Source organism: Cryptotermes secundus, unplaced genomic scaffold (genome assembly GCF_002891405.2).
Source record: "Cryptotermes secundus unplaced genomic scaffold, Csec_1.0 scaffold1824, whole genome shotgun sequence".
In the NCBI taxonomy this organism is placed as follows: Eukaryota; Metazoa; Arthropoda; class Insecta; order Blattodea; family Kalotermitidae; genus Cryptotermes; species Cryptotermes secundus.
In genome coordinates this window covers 26,751-37,198 of record NW_019725438.1, presented here as the reverse complement: position 1 = coordinate 37,198, position 10,448 = coordinate 26,751, and the positions used below count along the sequence as shown (strand labels likewise).

Sequence of the window (10,448 nt, the reverse complement as noted above, 5' to 3'; positions counted from 1 at the left end):
TTTTTAACTTATATTTTATAAGAAGAACTTGACACATATTATTTGAGCGTGGACCTGAACAGGATACAGGATCAAAATAAGTGGAAAAACGAATGTGATTGCGTGTGATTGTGCAACTGTGTTCGTACACCTGAGGATGACCTCTTGAGGTCGAAACATGTAGTGCGACAGTAAGTAAGAAACGTGTTGTGTGGTCAGTAAAATTAACTCTAATATTGAAGGTAAAAAGAAAGATGNTACCACACCAAGGTCAACCACTACACACTGGATATGGAGAGCTGGGAAAAAGAAATAGCTTGACAAAATGTATATAGAAATTTATAATAATGAACTGTAAACAATTGTAAATATAATATAATTTTTTGGAATTTTTCAAATAGCGATTTCGTTATTTAAAAATATTTAGGTAAATGTCTGCACAAAACCTTCAACGCTTGCGAAAATAAAGCACCGGGAGGGATTTAAATACCCCCGCATAAATGCACGCTATATGCATGTAACTCAGCGGACGCACATGGTGCGTCGCACACACTTGGGGGGTTAATGCCCAAGACACTGCAGGCTCATGCTGTCAGAAACATTTTGCACACATCCAACTCTTCAAAATTCCCAAGGGCATAAAACTTACAAAACTCTATACTTCACAGTACTTAGTATTCCTGAAGACTGGCCTGGTTTACATTTGATAAGTAACACTGGAGGTCTAGGGAACTGCACATAATCTTGGAGTTAAATTATCAGTCTTCCACACACTGCCCTGGTTTCCTGAGAGATGAACACATGGTTTTGACCATACTTTCTTTTTGTCTTTCTAAATACGTAATTTACCACATTCAGCCTCCAGTCATGTACAACACAAGTAGTTATTTCATTCTTACCTGAAGATCATGGTGCCAGCACATAAACGGAACTCACATATTCACACCCATAATGTTATCTGGAAAGACATGGATTCTCCTGAACAGTAGGCACATACCACGTATGTAGAATCAAATCCACTCCTCCCCCCTGCACCCACTGACACACACTTTGTGCACACCATTAAAGATTTGACAGGAACTTATTAAAGATGAACAGATGGCTAGTAATAATTGGGCCATGCTCCTCATTATGCACACATTCTACTTGCCTCCAAGCTGCCTCCGATAAGCAGACTGGTAGTCTGTCCCTTTCGGTGCCTATACCTGCAAATTCCCTATACTCAACAAGCAGTCCAAACGTTCCAATATATTGTAATAACAAGTAACCTGTATCATATAACAGATCCCATTCTACCTCTCAATTATCTGTCGCTATCATATAGAGCTACAATCTTCATTTAAAGGAGCAGGTAATGTCAGTCTGCACCCGAGGCGTTCTCTTCAGTTGAAGCACCATCTTACTGCACATCTGGCACAGCTCGGTTGGATTAACTGCTGCTTCATATCACAAAGTGTCCAAGAGCGATTCTATGTTTCAAGATATCTCACATATCTAAGTATTCATAATACTTACAAACCTCCAACCTCACACACTTTACACAACATCCTTACATTCAAAACTGTATCATATATAACCTTTGATGTTCCTCACAACTATCAAACTTCTATAATGCAGACATCCATTCCTGATGTGGGAACTGCCCACAGTCAAGCAAGTGTGACAACGCAAACGTCATTGCTTAGCAACCGTTGTTTACTCGTTGTTGCTAAGCAACAAATTTCACCGTTTCCTATGAATTACCAACTTACGGAATATAATTCCACTCACAAACATCACACGTCACTTTTTTTTCCTCCCGCCATTCTGGGCCACTTGTCTGAGCGTGTCTTGATTTACATAGACTTCCAACAGGTTAGGTTGGGCGAGTTTACACCACCACCGTCAAACACAGTTTTTGCAGCTGTCAAGAGATCAACACGAGCAGTCTTATAGTTTACCTTATGTGGCTTTCATCATGTAAAAGCGTAATGTACCGGTTACCAACATACTGACTTGCCAGCATAAACCTACCCCCACTGGAACGTACGTACGTAAATACGTCTGTACTCTTAATCCAAATGAGAAGCACAATAGATCATTGAAGGTCATAGCGCGAGGCCCAGTTTTATAGCTCACCCCTCATGCTATTATTCGTACGTACGTCTGTAATATTATGAGCGAAAACGTGAATTCTGTTCAAGGTCACTGCCACGGCCTAGGCATAGTTCAAGCCAAGCGCTTGATGGCACAGAACAGAAGAACACAATGCTATTGGCGGGCAACCTAGAAGCCGTGACGTCATCAAAGCATCACTGCTGCCGCAGTGTCCGGAGGGTTCAGAGGACATGGCTGCCACCAGTGCCGAGCTAGGTAAGTACGAGTGTATGCTATCGTACCACGTGCCCTGTCGGTAAGAAAGTATGCTATCATACCACCGGCCTTTGTGTACTGCTCCCTCCCAAAGAACCACTAATTCACATCAATAGCTACAAATAATTTGCAACCCAGGCCTCTTGTACTACAGAGGTTCTTACCCTATTGATTGTTTTCTGGTTTCAAACTGAGTTTCATATGCTACAAGTATTACGGTTTTGGACATTATCCATCGTCTAGTCTTTTTAAAAAAACGTCCTGTTTCTTTTTCAGAATCCAGTCTCCAAAATGTTGTTTTGAAAAAGAAACAGGACGGTTTTTTAAAAAATAGACAAGACGATGGGTAATGTCTAAAAACATAATATTTGTAGCAATATACCATCGTCACAAACTTTTAGATCTTATTTGAGTTTCATATGACTTCACTCAAATACTTCTGGAGGGGCATGAGCTAAGTGACATCAAACTCCGTTCGAAAATAGAAAACATACAATGGAGTAAGACCCCTGCAGTACAAGAGATCAAGTTGCAACATTATTTATGGGGAAAAAGTTGCTCGCCGGTGCCTGTGAAGTATGAACATTTCTCATTTACATCAATTCAACATCCCCTTACTGAAATGCAACGGACATTTGAACTATAACATATATAGAATAATTGTGTTTACGAAAGCTGATGGTGGGTAAACTTGAAAGAAAATTCTGTTTCCATCAGAGATAAGTGTATTCAACTTCATAACTTTGCTTACAACTTACACTTGAAAGCTATAAAATATCTGAAGCAATATAATGAACCTTGAGAATCTTAAATATATACATGTTCACAAGTTCATTGCTGAACACGATAATATGGCAAGCATAATAAAATATCTGAAGCAATATAATGAACCTTGAGAATCTTAAATATATACATGTTCACAAGTTCATTGCTGAACACGATAATATGGCAAGCATAATAAAATATCTGAAGCAATATAATGATCCATGGATGAAATAAAATTGAACTGAACTGAATTGAATTGAACCTTGAAAATCTTGAACATATAAATGTTCACAAGTTCAATGCTGAAGACAATAATATGGCCAACATAATAAAACAACTGAAGGAATATAATGAACCTCAAAAATCTGATGTATATATATTTATGTTCATAAGTTTAATGCTGAACACAATAATATGGCCAAAATAATGCAACGACTGAAGGGATATACCCATAATAACAAATTAGATGAATCAAATATATAAACACTAATAAGAAAAAAATTCCTACCTAGGAAGTAGTTAATAAATTTAATTACAAAACACACAGTGAATCCTGACATTGATTCGGCTCCTCGGTGTTTCACACTGAATCGGATAACCTGAAGATTGCAAGTCAATTATAAATTAATGCCGCTTCATTCTTACCCACATATAAACAGGAACCAAGTATGTCAGAAAAGAATTTCCCACAAAATTCTCGATTGAGATATGATTATTTTCAGATACATGGCAGAATGAACTCTGTAGGTGACAATGTTATCAACAAATTACTCAATATCAGAGGTTTGAGACAAGAACACACGAAGGCATGGTAGTTGCAGTTGCTTGTCACCAGGGTTACTTTCTCCAACTTATGAAACATCTATTGATGCACATGTGAGCAGCTGGCATGTACGTCAGTAATTCAATAAGTGCTCTCTGCCGATTTCCAGGGCTAGTATGGGCAGGATATTACAAGGCAAAGATGAAGAAGCATTACTTTCTTAATGATTTACTGGTGTGTCAGTATCTTAATCTTCTTCTTTGTGGCCATCTGCTTGGCTGCTTCAGTCATCAGCCTGTTTGTTCACTTACACCACCAAGGAATTAAATTCTTGTGAGACATCTCACAATACCATCTACTATTCATGGGTAGTGAAGTGAACAACCAGTACACCTAATCTGCACAAAGTCAATTGTGTTCTTAATGGCAGCTGTGATATGCTGCTCCACGAACTGAAGTGGGCCACCCTGCCATCATATACTTCATTAGACTTACAGCAGTACCAAGAGTCTCCACACCAACATCTAAGAAGGACATGTGAGAGACTGTTCTGTATCACTGTACTCCTTGAAATATATGAAGACATTGGCTAATAGCCAGTTGCTGATCTAATGGCCACCACAAACACAGTGAAAGAAGAGGTCAAACTCTTGACAAAAAATGATGTGATAGTAGTATGGGGAGGCACAAGAGACGTAGGCAGAAATGAGACCACTGGTGGCTTAAATCAGTTGAAAAACTTCTTCAGGAAAAATAACCATACAAACATCATCCAGGTGTGTGTACCACACAGATATAATCTACATTCAGATTCCTGTGTAAACAATGAGATACAAGTCTTCAATAGAGAATCTGGTAAACTGGTGAAGGCTCTCGAAAATACACCTTTGATAAAGCTAGATTTAAATGGAGAACTATGTACAAAACATGGCCTACACATGAACAACAAAGGGAAAGAATTGGTTGTCAAGAAGATAATGTCTACTATAAAAGACATGCTACATAAAAAGTAGAAGAATCAATCAGCATGACCTGGAAAGAAGATGAAGTAGAAAAATCAAAAGAGAAGCACAACAACCAGATATATGAAGAAGACAGAATCAGCCCAGAGTTGAATCATGATGCAGTCAACCCCGTTTTATCAAGAAGACTTCGGAAACCATCCTCTACAAGAAAGGACAAGGTTGGGCTAAGAAGGGAATGGTCTGATCCGACATTTCGAAACCTGCCCTGATTTTTTTTTTCACTGCAAGAGTACACACAACAAAATCCACTGTCAAAATTTTAGCTGCTAATATGCATTGCAAGTATTTTTTAAAAATTGCTGAACATGGCCAATATTCCAGCCTGCCAGACCCGTGGAGAAATGTCTACCCCTAGCAGAGCAGAGCAGTACGCAACATGCAACAGGGCTGACTCACAGCCTAGGCTGGGATTGTACAAACTTCTGGTACAAGGGGTTCCGCATACAGAAAAAATTAGTAACTTCAGCAATTTTTAAAAAATACTTGCAGTGCATATTAGCAGCTAAAATTTTGACAGTGGATTTTGTTGTGTGTATTCTTGCAGTGAAAAAAAAATCAGGGCAGGTTTCGACATGTCAGACCAGACCATTCCCAGACACAACAGCTGCAAATATAAATAAACCAGGAGGAAGTACATCACCTGAAGAATGTACACCATGTCCAGAAAATTCAACAACTTCTACACCATGTGGGGAAGTTACAGAAGACACAGTCCATGAAGAGGCTACTAAACTAGAATACAAAGAAGATACTATCCATGAGGAGGCTGCAGAAACCCAAGGGAACAAAACAGAGAAAACTTCAGCAGACCCATCCCTGAACTGTGCGGTGCTATTTGAAAGAGATCAACAGCAGGAAGTTCGTATGTCAACCAGACAAAGGAGGCCCCCAGTAAAGCTAAGTAAAGAGTTTTTATAGATAAGCATAGTGCTGGTATCCTCAAGAATAATAATATGAGGGTTGGAACGTTAATAGTGGCAACACTGCTGTAGAGACACCATGGAACATGACCAAATAATGTCACTTCCGCCACACTTACTTACTTACTTGCTCATGGAGCTGAGCCCTTCTTGAGGAGCCGCCAATTCTGCAGCTACTCAAGCATTTCCCAGCATTTTATGGAACCCGAAGGTTCATCACCGTGTTCACAAGAGCCCTCCACTGGTCCATATCCTGAGCCAGATCTATCCAATCCATACCATCCCATCCTATCTCTCTAAGATCCATTCTAATATTGTCCACCCACCTACGCCTTGGTCTTCCCTGTGGTCTCTTTCCTTCTGGTTTTCCCACCAATATCCTATACGTATTCCTCATCTCCCCCATTCGTGCACTTATGCCACACGTTAGTTATATACCTATCTTAACTCAGAGCAAATGGACTCTCTCATCCCACATGTCGCGCATGCGCAGTGACGAGAAGAACAGAGCCTCGTGTTAGCTGGCGGTCTAATGTAGTATTGTCACTATGTTTTCGAAACAGGAACAACAGCGTTGGATAAAGATTGAATGTGCCAGAGGCCGTACAGCACAACAGTGTCATCAAGGTCTTCAAGAGTCTTGCAGGGAATTTGCATTGCCTTACAGAACAGTGGCAAGGTAAACAACACAGCAGGCCACGAATAAACACGGAAATACTAAGGACCTCCTTTCGCAAGATCTAGAAAGTTAGGGGGAAAAAAAAAAAAAACTTTAAAAAGTTTTAACACCAAGAAGTCTGCTGTGAATGTGAAAGGTTGAACATTGTGTATATTGTGCATTTCAGACATCATATGTGTATCTATATGATTAACATCTATTGTAATAGTAGTTTCCAAAAGTACTGATGCCCTCTGAGGACGATCTGTAGGGATCGAAACATGTAAGGGTGATAAGTCCTCAAGTGATAAAACTTAATAGTCACATTAGACGGTATTACTTTTGCCTTTGTAATTATTAGTGTGACGGACCAGAATGATACACATCATTTTCAATAACTGTCAGTCAAAACGCACCTCACTGACAGGAACGAATGATTTCAATTAATGAAATGCTAATGGCTCTTCCGATCTGGTGGGTAAGGTGGTCGATGCTCTCAAAACATTCAATGTTGATAAGCGAAATTTCGCCAAACTTCAGAAGCGAATAAGAAACGTAATTTGTATGAACTGAAAATATTAGATCGGTGCACTGTGCTACGAAAAGAGAGGTGTCAACATGTTTTGTGTGTTGTGCCATTGTTTATGGAATGCTTGTGTCCCCGACGGTAAAAGTCGTGGATTCCTGACCTGCTCAGTAACAAAGAAGGAAAACACTGACAAAGTCATAAATGTTTAAGGAAGCAAAAAGCTCACATCGCCAATTAAAACTTCGGAACACGATTAACTAACAAAAAGAAACAGTAATATGTGTGTCTGGAATAACTTAAACATAGACGCATAAATATCAGTTTGGAACAGATTATAGTATATTCGGGCTATCCTGACCAGCCCGTAATTCATGGTCTTACTGTTATACGATAGTACAGCAATAACAATAAAATGCCCGAACCCACAGATCTTCATAGTCATCATCCTTCCATGTCTAAGGGGGCCCATACACGTACGAGTCTGGCTCGCGAATCCGACTCGGCTTGGGTTTCAATGAGCCAAACTCGTCCGTGTGTTGATCGCCACGCTCATACATGTGTGGCGAAATTAATCCGAGCCCGGCTCCTCGTCGAGCCGGACTCGCGAGCCAGACTCGTACGTGTATGGGCCGCCTTAGGCTTAGAAGTCTGCTAAGCTTCATGCCACAGTTTGTAGGATCTCTCCAATTCCTTTTGGTCGGTAACTGACAATTTGGAACGTGATTCTTGATCTGCTTTTTCGAATAGCATAGTTTTCCCAATTCAGCCCACAATATTCTAAGAATTCTGTAAAATTTGAGCATTTAATTCCTTCTTTCTGTCTAAATTCCCTTTATAATCCAAAGCATTGTTGCCTGCTGTCATTTCTGTTGCCATGATTCTACTTTCATCCCATTTCCACACAGTCCAAGCTTCGCACCCACAAACCAATATTGATCGTGCTAATTTTATTCCAGAGGACGAACCACAATGTGTCATCTCCACACAGGACGCATTTCCGGTATCCATACGCCGGTGGGAAATCCAAGCTTTTCTCACTAGATGGCAGTGGGTGATGTAACTATGCCGCTTGTGTGTGTAATATTACATCCCTATATGAACACACCAATTACTTTTATTGAGAATACGTGTAACCTTACTTTCACTTTGCTACTAAATAATACTTCTTAAATAGGTTTATCTTCATTTTCGGTAATGATACATTCTTACTTCTTTTAAAAATTCTGCTTTCTAAAGGTACATTATGTATAATTAGAATGATCAAGTCAAGGAGGATCAGGTGGACAGGGCATGTAGAACGGATGGGGGAGAAGAGGAATGCATATAGGATATTGGTGGGAAAGCCAGAAGGAAAGACCACTGGGAAGACCAATGCGTAGGTGGGTGGACAACATTAAAATTGATCTTAGACAGATAAGATGGGATGGTATGGATTGGATTTGCCTGGCTCAGGATAGGGACCAGTTTAGGACTCTTGTGAACACGGCAATGAATCTTCGGGTTCCATAAAATGCTGGGAAATTCTTGAGTAGCGGCAGATTTGGCAGCTTCTCAAGAAGGGCTAAGCTCCATAAGTAAGTAAAGGTACATCAATTACCGCATCGCTATGAACATTGTGGCGCATAGACCCTTTGCTGGGCGGAGACCTCGAAACGGACGAGTATATCCGTTGCTATGCAATAGGCAGATAAACACCCGTTTCTAATCAATGGCTTGGTAAATGTGTTCTCGCAGAAATGATATACAGTCTATCGCTAGCAACTGCAATGAAAACAATAGAAGGATTGTTGTAGGAGGTGTTTTCCTTTGGGTCCGCCCCGAGGACACCAGCCAAGCTGCAGTTAGAACTGTCAGCAGTTCAGTTAAATAAAGTGTGGTGAAGATCCTGGTTGGTGAGTAAGAGAGTTCAGTTGTCAGTTGAAATTCACCCTGCGAAGAGAAGACTAGAATGCTGATGTGAAATGGCAGCCAGGCTGGGACCCAGTTAGTTGAGTCGTCAAGAGTTGTGCAGGGATGGCAGTGACGACAGGACCTGCGTGCGGGAAGCTGAAAATTCTCCTTCGGTAGAAACCGTTGTCAGACTGAGTCACCAGCCGAAAACATCCAGTTATAGCTATAGCAGCCACCTGCTGGAGGTGGTTCCTTGCTAGCGGAATTTTCTAGCCTGAAGATTGAGGCGACATGTTCCTCCGAAACGTCGGTTTACACTAGATATCCACGGTGCCACATCCCAGAAGGCGGCTTTCTTCTTAGCCACTGCCATGAAAACCACAGCTCTTACATACTAAGACAGAGGTTTAATTTGACTGATACAACTATCATATTACAAAATGTGGAAAGCACAGAATACTGTGTTTAATCTTTTAATTAACCAAAAACTACACTGAAGTGCTAAAAGTCGTGGGATAGGTACCTAGTATCGTGTGGAACCTCCTCTAGCCCGGCGAAGTGCAGCAACTCGACGGAAGACCTCTGGAGATATGTTGAGCCATGCCGTCTGGATAGCCGCCCACAGCTCTCTGGCATTTGTAGGTGCAGGATTTCGGGTGCGAATGAACCTCTCCACCATGTCCCATAAATGCTCGATTGGGTTCACGTTGGGCGAACGTGGTGGCCACACCATTTGTTGGAACTCTCCAGAATGCTCCTCGAACCGATTCTGGACAACTCCGGCCCGATGACACGGTGCATTGTCCTGCTGGAATATCACATCATTGTGGGGGTACATGAAGTCCATGAAGGCCTGCAAATGGTCACCAAGCAGTGTAACGTAGCGGTTACCGGTCAATGACGTGTTTAGGTGGACGAGCGGACCCAACTCATGCCACGTGAACAAACTCCATGCCAGTATGGAACCACCACCAGCCTGCACGGTGCCTTGTTGACAACTGGGGTCCATGGCCTCATGGGGTCTGCGCCACACCCGAACCCTACCATCCGCCCGGAAAAACTGGTACCGTGACTCATCGGACCACGCCACATGTTGCCAATCCTCCAGGGTCCAATTAGCGACGTCACAAGCCCAGGTGAGGCGCTGTGCCCGGTGTCGTGGTGTTAACAGAGGCCCTCTGGTCGGTCTTCTGCTTCCATATCCCATGGAAGCTAGAGAACGCTGCACTGACCTGCTGGATATGCGTCTGGTACCTCCTGCATTGAATGTGGATGTGATTTCAGCTAGTGCCGCTTGTCTGTTACCGCGGACAATTCTAGCTAGACCCCGCAGGTCACAATCATTAAGCACCCGTGGTCGGCCACTGCGCTGTCCACGGTGGGTGGAAATGCCTTCCACAAGGCAGTTTCGGTACACACGTGACACTGTGGATCGAGGAATGTTGAATGACCACACAACGTCGGAAATGGAATGTCCCATCCGCCTGGCACCCACTATCATGCCCCGTTCAAACTCCGATAATTCACGTTGGCTTGCCATGAGCAGATACCCTCCTGCAATGACAGG

The 10,448-nt window shown here is 41.9% G+C and overlaps 1 long non-coding RNA gene across 1 annotated transcript; it reads right to left on the bottom strand.

Annotated features, from left to right (window-relative positions):
- Window positions 1-418: 418 nt before the first annotated feature.
- LOC117282236 lies at window positions 419-9,446 on the bottom strand. Its single transcript, XR_004512909.1, has 3 exons — window positions 9,405-9,446; window positions 1,495-1,882; window positions 419-1,017 (listed from the first exon to the last, which is right to left on the bottom strand). It is a non-coding gene; the product is annotated as an uncharacterized LOC117282236 (long non-coding RNA).
- Window positions 9,447-10,448: the final 1,002 nt, after the last annotated feature.